The sequence below is a fragment of the Urocitellus parryii genome, chromosome 6, assembly GCF_045843805.1.
Source record: "Urocitellus parryii isolate mUroPar1 chromosome 6, mUroPar1.hap1, whole genome shotgun sequence".
Taxonomy (NCBI): Eukaryota; Metazoa; Chordata; class Mammalia; order Rodentia; family Sciuridae; genus Urocitellus; species Urocitellus parryii.
This window is the reverse complement of record NC_135536.1, coordinates 44651692-44669133: the sequence shown is the minus strand read 5'-3', so window position 1 is coordinate 44669133 and position 17442 is coordinate 44651692. Positions and strand designations below refer to the sequence as shown.

The 17442-nt window shown below is 35.0% G+C and overlaps 1 protein-coding gene across 2 annotated transcripts in view; it reads right to left on the bottom strand.

The window, feature by feature from the left end:
* Positions 1-12462, bottom strand: part of Akap6 (A-kinase anchoring protein 6) — a 321551-nt gene extending 309089 nt beyond the window's left edge. For both annotated transcript variants that reach the window (XM_026413799.2, XM_026413806.2), the window contains exon 1: positions 12130-12462. The gene's annotated coding sequence lies outside the window, so the exon portion shown is untranslated. The remainder of the gene's footprint in view (positions 1-12129) is intronic.
* Between the last annotated feature and the right edge of the window lie 4980 nt (positions 12463-17442).

Below are 17442 nucleotides of genomic sequence, written 5' to 3'. Positions count from 1 at the left end.
AACCCTATCCACCAAGATCTTACAACATTCATTCAAATGACTGACATGACAGAGGAGCTATATTAATGTTATGCACCAAAAAATAGTTTTCCTTCAAAGTTGTCATATTGTGGAGTTATCTTTTTTTTTAAAAAAAAATACAGTTAAAATAAAAATTCCTGGAATTATACTTTAGAAACAGCTTTCAAAGCAAGTTCACAAGTCACATAATAAAATGAATATTCTGTCTTCATATTTATTTCTTGGTTTTGACCAAAGATTAATGCCCAGCTTCATAACTCTGTTTATGATGATAAGAGATATGTAAAACAGAAACTCCCTTCAGTACCCAAAACTGAACCCTAAATAAGTTTTGCCTGTTTTAAAAAAAAATAAGATGACAAAAATTGAAAATTAGGCATCACAGAGAACTATCAAAGTATTCAGAAATCACTATAGATATTAAAAAATGAATTCTCAAACTAAACTGAGTATATTAACAACTAGGATTACAAACGGGCCTACATTTATTTGCTAAAAATTCCTCATGACTGATTAACTAAATGGAATCATTTGTATTAATATATGCCTTACAAAAAATACATAAATATATATTATGCACACAATATGTAACATAACACTCAGTAAAATACTTTTTAGGGCTGAGGTTGTGTCTCAGTAGAGCACTTTTCCCGTACATCTGAGGCCTTGGGTTTGATCCTAAGCACCACATAAAAAAATAAATAAATAAAGGTATTATGTCCATCTACAACTAAAAATATTTTTTTAAAAAATACTTTTTAAATAATTGCTCATAAAGAGAGGATCAGTACTACTGATTCTCCCATTTGCCTCAGGCTCTAAAATGTCTTGGCACAACATTGTTTATTGATCCTGCCTTTATTTAAAATTTTGATATTTTGTTCATAATGGATTTATCTATACTCATTTTTCAAAAAAAAATGCAGGGGAACTACTGGGAAATGAAGTAGAGCAAATTATATTTCATGCTTGTATGATTATGTCAAAATGAATTCCAATATTATGTATAACTATAATATACTAATAAAAATTATAATATTATTTATCTTGATTACTAGGTTTGTTTTTTTTTAAAGAGAGAGAGAGAATATTTATTTTTTAGTTCTCGGCGGACACAACATCTTTGTTTGTATGTGGTGCTGAGGATCGAACCCAGGCCGCAAACATGCCAGGCGAGCGCGCTACCGCTTGAGCCACATCCCCAGCCCAGATTACTAGGTTTTTTTGTCTGTCACCTCTTACATCGGGTGCCTATGGTAAATACCAGCAGACACATGACCTAGATAAATGCTTATTGTAACATGCCACTAAATTGTGCTTTTTCTTTTTTTTATTTGTTTTAATTAGTTACACATGACAGTACGATGACCTTGACATATCATACATAAATTGTGCTTTTTCATACTGTAAGAATCAAGTGATAGATTAAAATGACAATTACAGATAGGTACGAATTAAGTATTTTGAGTACATGAACTATGAATTATGATTATATTATTCAAAGTTCATAGCTTAATAATAGATTTTATATTAATGATTTTTTCACAGCCAGGATTCCTCTCTGTGAAAGTATTATACCTACTCCTCCTATTGATATCACAACTTAGCCACATGAGTTGTTGTAGCCAAGGAAATGTGAGCTGAAATGAAGAAGATGGAATTTTAAAAGTCATCAAATGGCTCTGCCATGACTTCTTTCTTCTTGATTTCAGAAGACTAGCACATCCCTGATGGAGCCATTCCCTTAGTATAATCCCAGATGATAAGGACATGGAATAGAGTTGAGTATCACCCTGTGATGGGCATGTTACATGAATGACAAATACACCTTGCTGTTAGTCATAAGGATAGGGAGTCATTTGTTGCCACAAAATAACTTAATGAAAACTTACAGAGCCAGAATAGTAACTATTGGCAAAGAGAAGGAAAGTCTACCACTATTCAAAGATTATACAACTATATGATTGGGAAAACTCAAGAACTGACTTAAAATTTTCAACAATCAAAAAATGTAATCAGACAGTGAAGTAAGAAATAATATTTACAAACCAATAGCAAAATATACAAATTACAAGCTTTTAGGAACTGGAACTAAATACTCCATTAACAATATAGTATCAATAAAGATAAAATGGCTTTAATAAATCTAAAATGCAAATATTCTACTTTAAAATACTACTGAGGAAGATAATTAAAATGAAATGTAAACACAGGTTCTTATATAGAAAAGCTCCATATCTTTAAAATAGCAGCCTTTCCTAAGTCATTTTATAAATGTAATGTGATTTCTAATTCAAATAACAATAGACTTGCCTTTTTTGTGGGATTAGGGGTTGTAACATAGGAAAGGAGAATAATCTAATTTTAACATTAAAACAGACAATCAGGAATAGCTAGAGAAAATGGGGAAAGAAGGTCAGTGAGGGAAGACTAGTCTAGCCATTATTAAAATATAAAGCTTTAGTAATCAAAACTGTGTAAAGCTAACAAATAAGGCAGACAAGACAATTGAAAAGAATAAGTCTAAAAGAAGATACAAATAGGGGCTGGGGCTAGGGCTCAGTGGTAGAGCACTTGCCTCATACATATGAGGCACTGGGTTCAATCCTCACCACCACATAAAAATAAATAAATAAAGATATTGTGTTCATCTACAACTAAAAAAATATTTTAAAAAAAGAAGATGCAAATATACATGGTTATTTGAGTATATGATAAAGGAGACATCTCAAATAAGTAGGAGGAAATGTAACAATGAGATAAATGTGTGGAAAAAATTAAGGTGGATTTAATTGTACACTTTGATAAATTCCAAACAGACCAAAGGTTCAAATTTTTTTTTAAAAAATGTAAATATTACTAGAAAAAATATGCAGAATCTTGAAGTGGGGGAAGTCCTTCTTGATTCAAATTCCAGTCATTGAGGAAAGATATTTGACCTATGATGGAAACTAATGGCAAAAGTACTGAAAATAAACACTTCTTAAGCATTCCTGGTTGGAGAGTAAGTTAGTACAACAACTGTGGAAAGCAATTTGGCTATTTTTTATATGTACATTGAATAGTGATCTACTTCTGAAAATTGATGTCACCAATATATTTACACTTTTTTGTGAAGTTACTTAAATGACAGACTATTTATGGCAATGCATGGATATTTTTGAAATATCCAAAGATTGGAAACAGACTAAATGTCCACTAATATGATACTAAATAAAATGATCCATTTATTCTGTAGAATACTGATGATGATGAAAAGTCCCCTTATATTCTGACATAGAAAGATCTTCATGATATTGTTAAGTTACAAAAGCAAGACATGAAACAGTGTGTATAGTATAAAATAGGAGAAAAGTAAGAATACATATTAATATGTTCTTAGAAATGCATATTTCTAGAAGGATGTGCCGCAGTCTTGGCTAGGCACAAGATCACAAGCCACCACACACCTTGTAGATTCAAGCAGCAATTCTTTATTCCCGAACTCACACCGGCCTCTACAAACACGTTCTGTGGAAATCCCAGTTCTGCCGCCGCCCAATTCACCTACTCCACGAGGCTTTTTTCCAAATACTTTTTGAATCTCAGGAGAACTCAACGGGAACTCAAGGATCGGGTGTGCCTGAGGCAGCAGGATATGCCCTATTCCCCCGCAGGGTACACCTTAAACCTGGAACTTCCCTAAACCCAGATTATTTTAAACTGGGAATGCCTTAAACTTGTCTTAAATCGGGAATGCCTTAAACCCAAGGAGCGGGATACTTCCTCAAACTGCAGGATACACCCTAAATCTGGATCCACCCTCGTCCTTGAGCAGGGTCACCTTTCTCAAACACACATGCAATGTCAACAGCAAAATTCCAAGGCAAGTCCATTTAACATGGGGTACGCTGGCAAGGAAATTTCGATGCGTCATTCCTACTTGGCAATGGCCCTCAGCAAGGATGTACAAGAATTCTTATTTAAGAATGAGCACCTACCTAAATGGAGTAGAGAAGGGAAAAACTAGTGGAAAAACCAACACTCTGAACTGGAGGATAGAAGGGGAACCTTAAATTGTATATATTTTTGTATTTTAATGTTTTAATCCTATAAATATATTTCATGTTCAAAAATATTAGATGATAACACAAACTCCAAAACCAGATTTTCTGTGGGTAATTTAAAGTTAAAGGGCATTTGTCTAATTACACTGTAGTAAAACCTTTCCCAGATGGTCACTTGTGCTATGATCAGTAGTCCACAGCCTGCCATCACTCTTTACCACTAGTCTGCTTTGAATAGCATCTCATTTCTCCATCTAAAATATCCCCTTCCATCTACAAAATAAAGCAGCTTATCCAAGCACTTCAATTCAACAATTTCACCATTAAGAGCATTTTCATTACTATTTTTCTAAGCACTTTTAAAAAGCTAAAAACTTCAATTGAACAGACTGCTCATTATAACATAAAGTGCAATTTATACATTGATTGAAATGGCTTGATGAGGACCTTAATAATTCTTTGCTTTGAATGAGGAGTTTCAGTATGCAGAAGGAAAAGGCCCACTCAAAATGATAATGTGGTGCTCAGAGCAGTACTATTAGTTGAACCATCTAGTAATAAAGCATATTGCTTCATTATGCTGGGCTGCTTGTCATTTTCTAAAACAGCAGTAAGTAATAAGATACTGTCATTAAGTGAGAACTGATGAGATAAAAATATTGATGACATCAGGTTTACTGCAAGCACTGCATCCTCATGGACAAAGTTAGAGGGGAGGCCAAGGGAGAAATAAAGGAAAGATAAGGCAGGGCAGTCAGATGGAAGAAATATCACTCTAGGAAGTAAAGATCTGCATTCTACTTATATTTTCCCATTAACTAGCCTATCACTTAATGTTCTTTGGCTCAGTTTTCTGATTTATAAAATGTGCTAATAATAATAATGTATCTGCTGTGGTACAGACACCACTGCAAGTGCTCAACAAATCTATTTCCTTTTCCTCCTGCGGTGAAGCTAATCTACACTTTCCAGGTGTCTCAGACAGGTAAGCAAGGTCATAACTGAGAACTGGCCAGTGAATGTGGGTGGAAGTAACAGGCTTTGGTGCCAGACCTAATCCCTAAGACACTTTTGGAGATCCTCCATGCACTCACTCTTTTCCTTGTCTGCTGGCTAGATTCACAGGATTCAGAGAATGTGAGGTCCTAGAAATATGAGCCTCTAAATCTGCACGCTCCAACATGGTAGCAACTGAAATGCAGTTAGTCCAAATTGAGATATACATAAGTATAAAAATACACACTATATTTCAGAAACTGTGAAAAAAAAGGAACTTAAAATGGCTTAATAATAATTTCTATACTGATTACATGTTGAATTGGGTTAAAAAATATTTTATTAAACTCACCTGTTTAACTTTTCTTAATGTGGCTACTAGAAAATTTAATCCTTATGTTATTCACATACATGGTTCGTCGTTTTTTTTTTTTTTAATTTTTATTGGATAGCACTTCTAGGGGATGGCAGAAGCCTCAGTCTCTGAATGACCATATAGAGCAGAGTTCTCCCAAATACTGTGACACAGACCAAAATGTACTTGGAAGAGAAAAGCTCAGGGCTCAATCTTTGTTCCTTCAGGAGTCCATTTTAAAGTTCCCTATATGCGTACCTGCCCCAGATAAGATAAAGGAAAAAGGAATTTGTTCACCCTAAATCAGGGTAAAGGGGATGGAGGAAGAGTATGTCATGACATGATGGTGGCTACAATTATCATATGTTTAGACTATAGACACATTACAAAACTGGCAAAGAAAAAGAAAAAAGGTTAGGTAGTATTAAGTACAGCTGTGAATACTGAGCCTTCCTGATGAAGACTCCCCACCTCACGTGCAGTAATTAATACTCAAGTACAGAACTATTCAGGGAAGATTCATGCATACTTAAGTCTTCACCATTCCAACTCCTACCTGCGCTGGCAACACTATACCAATTCTGGGTATATAGCCTGCTTGGATGCATGGATGCAATTTTAACCATTCACTCCTGTGCATCCCATGTGGTAAATGTGCCATTCATTCAACCAAGGACGCAGGTTAAGAATGTTCAGTGTCATAACAATACAAGAATAAGAAATGGTAACTGACTTCAATATAAATATATTTCCTACTACCCTTGTAATAAGAATCCTTCAGATGCATTATAATATTTGTTTTCAAACAAATACTAATAATATTCTAGAGTAAATACTTCATAATGATCTGTCAAATGAAAAGGTCATGGGATGTGTGTGGGTACCTATTTCTCCATTAAATCATTCAAGTCTTTTGTTGGCAAAATCACTGGGAAGAATAATCTGTTTATATTTCCTGTTGAAAATTTCATGGATCAAGCTAATGAAGCATGTTAGCTAGTTTTCCTTCCCTTTTCTCATCTCCCTTTTCTTTAAAGTAAAAGATCTAGTATAAGCTAAGTTAAACATATAGATACTGGGGGAAAAAAGAAACAAAATCTAAGTCTCAAGTATTTCTGGATATATAAATTACAATTAAACTCATAGATAATAGCTAAATATAGATGCATTGTTTTAGTTCACACAAATACCAATTCTTATTTAAAAGCTCTAGTTTTAAATCAGGTACACATGTGCTTTTAAAAATAAGTATTTGGAAGATTGAATACTAATCAACTGCAATTGTGACAATTTTAAAAGTTAAAAATCATATATCATGCTGGGTGTGGTGGTGCACAACTGTAATCCTAGCAGCTCAGGATACTGAGGCAGGAGGATTACGAGTTCAAAGCCTCAGCAACTTCATGAGGTCCTCAGCAATTCAGCAAGACCCTAACTCTAAATATAATATAAAAAAGTAAGGTTAGGGACATGGCTTAGCGGTTAAATGCCTCTAGGTTCAATCCCCAGTACCAAAAAATAAAACATATATCATGAATATTGTGTTTAATCTCTTTTTAAAGATTAATGCTTTAACAATTAAACATGCAATGTATACTACTTACAGTAATATTTACTTTTAAAATATAAAGTAACAAACTGTTTTAATGATAAACTTGATAAGTCATGTAATACCTCAATATCATATGTTAATAATGATATTTATTTAACATTATTAATACTTTGTAAAAAATATTATTCAAATTTTTTTCAGACCATTTGTATCAATGCTTTTTATTTTATTTATTTTTTTTTATTGTTGGTCGCTCAAAACATTACATAGTTCTTAATACATCATATTTCACAGTTTGATTCAAGTGGGTTATGAATTCCCAATTTTACCCCGTATACAGATTGCTGTATCACATCAGTTACCCTTCCATTGATTGACATATTGCCTTTCTCGTGTCTGATGTATTCTGCTGTCTGTCCTATTCTCTACTATCCCCCCTCCCCTCCCCTCCCCTCCCCTTTTCTCTCACTACCCCTTCTACTGTAAATCATTTCTTCCATTTGTATTATCTTGTCTTACCCCTCCTTTCCTCTTATATGTCATTTTGTATAACCCTGAGGATCGCCTTCCATTTCCATGCGATTTCCCTTCTCCCTCCTTTTCCCTCCCACCTCTCATCCCTGTTTAATGTAAATCTTCTTCTCAAGCTCTTCGTCCCTACCCTGTCCTTGTTTACTCCCCTTATATCAAAGGAGTCATTTGGTATTTGTTTTTTAAAGATTGACTAGCTTCACTTAGCATAATCTGCTCTAATGCCATCCATTTCCCTCCAAATTCTATGATTGTGTCATTTTTTAATGCAGAGTAATACTCCATTGTGTATAAATGCCACATTTTTTTTATCCATTCATCTATTGAAGGGCATCTAGGCTGATTCCACAATCTTGCTATCGTGAATTGTGCTGCTATGAACATCGATATAGCAGTGTCCCTGTAGCATGCTCTTTTTAGGTCTTTTGGGAATAGACCTAGAAGGGGAATAGCTGGGTCAAATGGTGGTTCCATTCCCAGCTTTCCAAGAAACCTCCATACTGCTTTCCAAATTGGCTGCACCAATTTGCAGTCCCACCAGCAATGAACAAGAGTGCCCTTTTCCCAGAATCCTCTCCAGCACTTATTGTTGTTTGACTTCCTAATGGCTGCCAATCTTACTGGAGTGAGATGGTATCTTAGGGTAGTTTTGATTTGCATTTCTCTGACTGCTAGAGATGGTGAGCATTTTTTCATGTACTTATTGATTGATTGTATGTCCTCCTCTGAGAAGTGTCTGTTCAGGTCCTTGGCCCATTTATTGATTGGGTTATTTGTTATCTTATTGTCTAATTTTTTGAGTTCTTTGTATATTCTGGTTATTAGGGCTCTATCTGAAGTGTGTGGAGTAAAGATTTGTTCCCAGGATGTAGGCTCCCTGTTTATCTCTCTTGTTGTTTCTTTTGCTGAGAAAAAACTTTTTAGTTTGAGTAAGTCCCATTTGTTGATTCTAGTTGTTAACTCTTGTGCTATGGGTGTCCTATTGAGGAATTTGGAGCCTGATCCCACAGTATGTAGATCATAGCCAACTTTTTCTTCTATCAGATGCCGTGTCTCTGCTTTAATATCAAGCTCCTTGATCCATTTTGAGTTAACTTTTGTGCATGGCGAGAGATAGGTATTCAGATTCAATTTGATGCAAATGGATTTCCAGTTTTCCCAGCACCATTTGTTGAAGATGCTAGCCTTCCTCCATTGCATGCTTTTAGCCCCTTTATCAAATATAAGATAGTTGTAGTTTTGTGGATTGGTTACTATGTCTACTATTCTGTACCATTGGTCCACCCGCCTGTTTTGGTACCAGTACCATGCTGTTTTTGTTACTATTGCTCTGTAGTATAGTTTGAAGTCTGGTATTGCTATACCGCCTGATTCACACTTCCTGCTTAGCATTGTTTTTGCTATTCTGGGTCTTTTATTATTCCATATGAATTTCATGATTCTCTTTTCTATTTCTACAAGAAATGCTGTTGGGATTTTGATTGGCATTGCATTGAACTTATAGAGAACTTTTGGTAATATCGCCATTTTGATGATGTTAGTTCTGCCTATCCATGAGCAGGGTATATTTTTCCATCTTCTAAGGTCTTCTTCTATCTTTCTTTAGGGTTCTGTAATTTTCATTGTATAAATCTTTCACCTCTTTTGTTAGGTTGATTCCCAAGTATTTTATTTTTTAGGGGGATATTGTGAATGGAGTAGTTGTCCTCATTTCCATTTCAGAGGATTTGTCGCTGATATACAGGAATGCCTTTGATTTATGCGTGTTGATCTTATATCCTGCCACTTTGCTGAATTCATTTATTAGCTCTAATAGCTTCTTTGTAGACCCTTTTGGGTCTGCTAGGTATAGAATCATATCATCTGCAAACAGTGATAATTTAAGTTCTTCTTTTCCTATTTTTATGCCTTTAATTTCTTTCATCTGTCTAATTGCTCTGGCCAGTGTTTCGAGGACTATGTTGAACAGAAGTGGTGAGAGAGGGCATCCCTGTCTTGTACCAGATCTTAGTGGGAATGCCTTCAATTTTTCTCCATTCAGAATGATGGTGGCCTGTGGCTTATCATAGATTGCTTTTACAATGTTGAGGTATGATCCAGTTATCCCTAATTTTTCTAGGTATGATCCAGTTATCCCTAATTTTTAAAAAATATATATATTTTTAGTTGATGGACACAATACCTTTATTTTGTTTAGTATTTTTATGTGGTGCTGGGAATTGAACCCAGTATCTCACACATACTAGGCAAGCACTCTACCACGTAAGCCACAACCCCAGCCTTGTATCAGTGCTTCTATTATTTACCACATTCACCTTCTGAACAGGTCAAATTATAATCTCAAAGAACTATATAAGACTTCAATCAAATCAAGTCAAATGCAAATTTAGTCATCCAAAAAATGAAGCAAAGGCTGGGGATATAGCTCAGTGGTACAGCATTTGCACAGCTTGCACAAGGCCTTGGGTTCAATCTCCAGCACCCAAAACAAACAAACAAATTGAAGCATGAAACAACTTTCTTAATTTAAAAATGTTATCCCTAAATGAGTGAATAAAAATTAAAATTCCATCTCTCTCTCTTTTTTCATTGTTGCATTCAGTTTTATTTTCTCATGTGTTTTCAACTTCTGTTCTATATAATATGGCTTGCATAGATAGAATTTTATAAATCATAAAAATTACATCACAATTATAAAGTGAACAAAATGTGTAACTCTCACTCTCCAAAAGAACTATTCACTGCTGATAGCCAACATCCTGGCATGTGCCTTTTTGCCTATAGAAGAAGACCAAGCCTATTACTTTATGGTACTCACTCCCTGGTTTCTTTCTTGGTTTTTTTTTCCTCTCTTCCCCAGCCCCTCTCAAAAATTTATAGCACTAAATGCCTATATTTTTTAAAATGAAGGTAGGTCTCAAATCAATGGCTCAAGTTTCATCATTGGACATTAGAAAAAATAAAAGCACTGAGAAACCCTAAACTATGATGTAAATTTGGTCAGTACAAGCAATGAACCTTCTCAAATATACCCCAACTTCTGAATTTCAATCAGCCATTAAAGACATATGTGCCTGGATACTAGATCTGATAAACACTGGAGGCAGCACTTGGCAGAAATTGTTTTTTTTTTTTTTTTTTTTAAGGAGTTAAGAATCAAAAGAAGGATATAACACACACATAGGATCAACTTACAGGAAACAACTCTTGATTCTATTTTTACCTAGAGAGTTCTCATACTTTATGAGACTATCTGACCCTTGCCACTATTATTGTCAGAAGATTAAGGCTAACCTTAATATGAGTTAGTGTCCATTAAACGATTAGGTTGAGCTACTCAAGACTGCTACTTTTACAGGTCTCAAACTGTTAAGTATTGGCAACTTCATATCATTCAAGCTAATAATTCCAGAGACTTAAATAGTACAATACGTTTCAAGAATAATAGCACATTATTTCAAGTTTATTAAATTGACATACATAATACATAATTTCAACTTTCATTTTTTTAATTTCTTGAGTTCATTATCTTTGTCTCCAGAAAATCTTTCTCCACCAAAGGTATAATTTAATATTTAATATGTTTAATAGGCCACTTCTAAATCCCACCACACAGATGTCCTCCTAGGGATCCCCGAAGGGCTTTATGTGATCACATGCATATGTGTGTATAGGTATATGTACATATCTAAATGCACATATACATATATATTACTTGATAATGAAAAGGCAATTTTTGTTCCTGAGAAGTTTATACAAAGTTACACAATATCAGTAAATCTCAATTTAAGAATCTGATAGAAAAAAAGCGCCATTAAAGCACAAATTAATTTGTGACTTCCTCTTCATTTAACACAGACTCAGCTCCTCAATCACTCCAATTATGTTTCTACATATTTTTTTAGGAATATGTCTGTCACTTTGTATGAGGTATATTTTATAAATTTGAACAACTGTTGGATTAAATAACTCAGATGGAAGTTTCAAAGTATAATATGCAACATTTATGTACTTATTTTACACTCCAGATACTTAGTAGCCAAACTAAATTTGACACTTTATAATGTAGGTCAATTTTGGAATAAGAAGAGCAACAAAACTACAGCATTTTATGTTATTTACACTGATGTGGACACAATCAGGAGCTTAAAGGAGGCTACTTGGAAAAGATTAGTGCCGATTTTCATCTTAATCTAAAAACAAAATTTAGACCCTAAAATAGTTTAAAATATACAAAAACCATATGTTCTAAAATCTAAGAAGCTTTACATTTTCTTCTATTGTTCCTCACAAATATAAAAGCCTGTCTTTGGGAAATGGAATAAGGGAAATAAAACAGAAAAGAGGAAGGTAAAATTTAAGGAGGCATTTTATCAAATGCTGGATAATCACACTTTGTGTGAACTCCCTCGGTTTCCCTTATGCCTTAGAATTTGACTCCCCTTGAGTAACAAAAATATGAAGACTTTCATTGCATATTGTCTAGTTAGTGAGTGAAACAGTGCCCAGCAATATAGGCATGCTCTGTGCAGACGAGACACTTGAGACTTGCATGCCCTGCTCTGGAATTGAACAGTTTAATGGCCTTTATCTGTCTTATAAATAATTCCACATAAACAACAGCCTACCTGAACTGCACAGCAAGAAGAGGTCCCAAATGCAGTGGGGTCTTAAACAGGCTGCTGCAATTTCATGTCTCTCAGGCAAGCCATCCGCTTCTGTCGGTTACTCCACCACCACCACCCAACAGGTTGAAAGCAGGGTAGAGAAAGCCCAGATCTTGTAACTTGTTGATTTGGTTTTTAACCAGTTGTTGCTGGTTAACCAGCTTTACAAAGAAAAAAGCTAAAACACAGCACATGACTTTTTTCCCATATCTGACCACTTAAGAACTTTGGGCCTATTTAGAGGCTTGTTATGAACTATAACCACAGTAAGGCTTCAAATGCTCTGTCACTCAGCTCCCAGACTGCTAACTGGAATTTCATTCCACATGTGCCCCTCACAATTAGCAGGGTTATTTTAGGCACTGACCTAAGTTCTCAGAGAATGTAAGCTGATGGCAAAGGGGTGTCTAATGTGTCAGTTGCTTAGTTACAATAGAAAGCTTATATGTGAAACTTAAAATCCAAGTAGTGATTCTTCTATGTCCTACTGCATGAGTTTTTACTTTAACTGAGGATAAATACTGAAGTTATACATCTATCTTTAAATACCCACAGAGCTTAGATCCATCATGGATAAACACAGAACAGTTACAACTGTTAGTGCACATATTGTCAGTGCAAACAGAATTCAAGAGAGGCATGCAAGTGACTTGGACAGCTGTTTGATAAAACAATTTAAAATTCTGACTGGCAGTATCCAGTCACATAGTGCATTGTGCCACGGAAAGTCTTAGTAAAAGTAAACTAACTGTCCAGAATCTTATCAAGATTGTTCATTTCCCTCTAGGCTTTTATAAAGAAAGGAATAAATTTAAAAAAAAAAACCTCTAAATATTTTTCATAATTAGGAAAGTTAGTTCCCTTCTACAGTTTGACACTTACCTAGTAGGGCATGCTATTTATAATAAAGTACTCCACCTACTGGTTAAGATGACTGCCTTATAGATAAATATCTTAGAAAAGAAATGAACAAAAGTGAAACAATGGAAGGAAACTGCATTATGCCACCTTACCATCGAGTCCATCCATGCCAGCTCTGAGCAGTCTACTCCCACAGGCAACCTGGACACATAGACAAATCTTCCAACTTCCTCATTAACATCCTCCTCATAGTTTCCACAAAAGTCAGAACTCCAGGACAGAATGTGAATTCCCCCAAGGGGACAAACATAAATTAGACATAAGGCTGGATTTGTGAGAACTACTTATAGAAAGAATCAGTCATCCTCTTCCCAAAGACATTTAAATCAAAATATGAATAAATCTGTTGGGAATTATTTGCCACGTTATCCCAAAAGAGAGAGTACAAAAACATTCAAAATCTGAAAGTAACTTCTCCTTCCTTGGCTGCTATTCTATCAAACTTCTTGACAGTCAGCTCGGGTTCATTCACCTACTCTAGAAGTATCATGACTCCTCCTGGTTGGCTTAATGCTTTTTCCTTGATGTTGCCAGGCTGCCTCTGCCTGACATCTTAATGATCTCTTTACCTTCTTCCTCACCTGGAAACAGGCCTCTCATCAACAGGCAATTGATAGGTTAGGTTAATTTTTGCAAGGCTGGTTTAAAACAGCACTATCCTTAGCAGATATAAATGAATGTTTGCTAAATGAATGGATTCTGCATGTTACAGAATCACTGGAGCATATGTGGCCTGCTTCTGAGTTCAACAAGCTACTCCCACCCAACTCCCTGTCAGTTCAGGGTGACGAGCAACTCTGAAATAGCACAATGGATGGTATGTAGATTTATTATAAAACAAAATTATGAAATTCAAGAAATATCTTTTGAAGGAGCAAACAAATGAACCAACTTCATGTCAAAGTTTTAGTAAGAGTGTGACTTACAGCCCATTCCCCACTCCAATCTTACACCAGACCTGCTCTAGTTAGTCCTGATGATAAATAAGAATCTATCTTCCCCGAACCAAAAACTTTCATCGTTTGCTCAAAATGCAGCTACTTTCTTCTCTACCACCCAAGCTCACTGAAATTCTCCAAATTGAAATTCTCCAAGCTGAAATTCTTCCATTTGTGATGATAAAATGGAAAGACAAGTCAAAGCCAACCCACAATGTAGATTAATCACATATTGTAATGGCCTCAACCAAAGGGACTTTAACAAACTTCAAATTCTATGAATATCTTTCAAGAATTAAAATAACAATAACAACAACAACAACAAAACCCTTTATATTCCTGAGTAGAGGTAAAAGTATTTGAACCACTAGAATATCTCCTAGGAGCTATTATTAAATCATTTTTTCTTTATTTGTTAACGTAACCAGGAGCAAATTTTCTTTACTCTTTTAACATGGAGAGAAAGAGATGACCCCAGTCCTGTGGTCATGATCATTTATATCCCAGCAGAAAAAAAAAAAAAGGAACATGTAATTCACAAGGTCCTATTTTTAATTCTCATTTAAATAGCTGTCAGCTCTTGCCAGAACAAAACAAGAAAGATGACAAAACCAAGACAAGATTTTCTGACCAGAATCAAGTATTAACATTAGTCTGGAGAGCTATGCATATTTAAAAAGTTACACATCCTTCAGATAATTTAACAAACATCCAAACAAAATTTTCTCTAATTCTGCCACACAAAAAATGTGTATACACATTAAGTATCCTTTATCCAAAATTGCTTGGGGCCAGGAGTGTTTTATATTTCAGATTCTTCTTAATTTTTGGAATATTTTCATATATACAATGTGATATCTAATCATGAAATTAATTTGTTTCCTGTACACCTTGTACATATAGCCCAAAAGTAATTTTACATAATATTTTTGGTATATCTGTATTTTCACTACAACTAGTCACATGAGGTCAGATATAGAATTTTCTTTTTTTTATTCTAATTCATTACATATGACAGCAGAATGCAATTCAATTCATAGTACACAGATAGAGCACAATTTTTCATATCTCTTGGTTGTACACAAAGTGGAGTCACACCATTCGTGTCTTCATTCATGTACTTAGGGTAATGATGTCCATCTCATTCCACCATCTTTCCTATCCCCATACTCCCTACCTTCCCACACCTCTCCTTTGCCCTATCTAAAGTTAGTCTATTCCTCCTATACTCCCTACCCACTATCCCCCACTGTGAATCAGCCTCCTTATATCAGAGAAAAAATTTGGCATTTGTTTTTTTGGGATTGACTTACTTCCCTTAACATTAAATTCTCCAACTGCATCCATATACCTGCAAATGCCATGATTTTATTCTCTTTTAATGCTAAGTAATTTTTCATTGTGTATATATACCACATTTTCTTACCCATTCATCTACTGAAGGGCATCTAGATTGGTTCCACAGTTTAGCTATTGTGAATTGTGCTGCTATAAACATTGATATGGCTGCATCCCTGTAGTATGCTGTTTTTAAGCCATGTGGGTATAAACTAAGGAGTGGGATAGCCAGGTCAAATGGTGGATCCATTCCCAGTTTTCCAAGATATCTCCATAATGCTTTCCATACTGGCTGCACCAATTTGCAGACCCACCAGCAATGTATGAGTGTGCTTTTTTCCCCCATATCCTCGCCAACACTTATTGTTGTTTGTATTCTTAATAGCTACCATTCTGACTGGAACAACTAGTTTTGAATTTGCATTTCTCTAATTGCTACAGACGTTGAACAATTTTTCATATATTTGTTGATTGATTGTATATCATCTTTTGAGAAATCTCATCTGTTCAGTTCCTTGGCCCATTTATTGATTGGCTTATTTTTTAGTGTTAAAGATTTTTGAGTTCTTTATATATCCTAGAGATATGTGCTCTGATGTGTGTGTGTGTAGTAAAAATTTGCTACCTTGTGACATCATATTGGCCTCAGAAAGTTTCAGATTTTGGAGCATTTTAAAATTTGAATTTTCAACTTAGTGGTGTGTGTGTGTGTGTCCCCAAATAGATATTTGACAGAGTTAGCTATAAGCAGAATACCTTCTGATTCCTATAAGGAAAATCTATTTATTTAATAGCTTTCATTGTGAAATATATTTATTAAGAACAAATAAGTTTGTTCAATACCCATTATATATCAAGCCCTGTGCTCAGCTTTCAAAATTTTTAAAATGAAAAGGATATTGCCCTAATCCTCAAGAAACAGACTCTAAAGGGACATAAACATAAATAAATAATTATTATGTAGTTTAAGAAGCACAGTGATATCTGCAGAGGGTATCATGAAAACAGAAAGAGGAGGAACCCCAAACCCAGAATAAGACAGAGAAGCCAGTCAGAGGTGGGGTGGCAAAGAGGAATTCCAAAAACTAAGAGAGGTGAGCAAGTATTTAAGAAGTAAAAGTATCATACAAGAAGACCTGGCAGCAGCAGAGTAAGAGGCACTTTCATTGAGGGTGATGAAAATACCTCAGTATTAGAGGAGCTTCACAGGCAAGAATAGGAATGAGCAAGATATGGCACTGATGAATCAAATAATCCCTCACACTTCAGGATAGCTCAGAAGAAGGAATGTCTAGGATCACTGCCTACAATGCATCTTAATCCTAAGGGATTTCTGCCAGCCGTTTAACTGTGGAATACTTCAATTAAGTCATGACTTAGCTTCCCATTAAAGTCATGAATCAACACAGATAAAAGAACTGATATTGAATATTACTTTCTCTATAATAGTTACAACCTAATACTGATGTTAGTGTAAACACAAACTTCATTTTTAAAAGCACACACAATACATTTTAAGGCAATGATTCAGAGTCATAAAGTCATTTGGTTTGGAAATCTGGATCTACTTCCTCTTATTGAAGAAGAGGAAACTAAGGTCTAGAAAGGTCATCATTTGCTTCAGTCATATGATAGAAAGGGACAGCCCCTGTACAAGGCAGAAGTCTTCGAGTATCCTACAGCACAAATTGCCTGCCTTCAGTATCTGCTGCATGGGCATATACATTTGTGTGTGTGTGTGTGTGTGTGTGTGTGTGTGTGTAATTTTAGCCTATGGGTTAAAGAAGGGTGCAGTTGGATTTGAAGTACAGTACTGAAAGCTTGGGTAAGATTTCTATTTTAGAAGGATCTTTCCTTCTTTTGATAAAGGATTGTTTTAGGGTTCTTTTAAATAACTCAGACAAAAACCTAAGCAAAGACAGTAGGGGTAGAAAGGAGTGAAAAATTACAAAAATATTAGGGAGACAATAATAAATATAATCAGGAGACTAACTGGATGTAGTAGGTGAATAAGTAGAGAAATTGAGAGGGTAACTCCTCATTTTGTATCATAACAAGTAACTGAGATAGATGCATA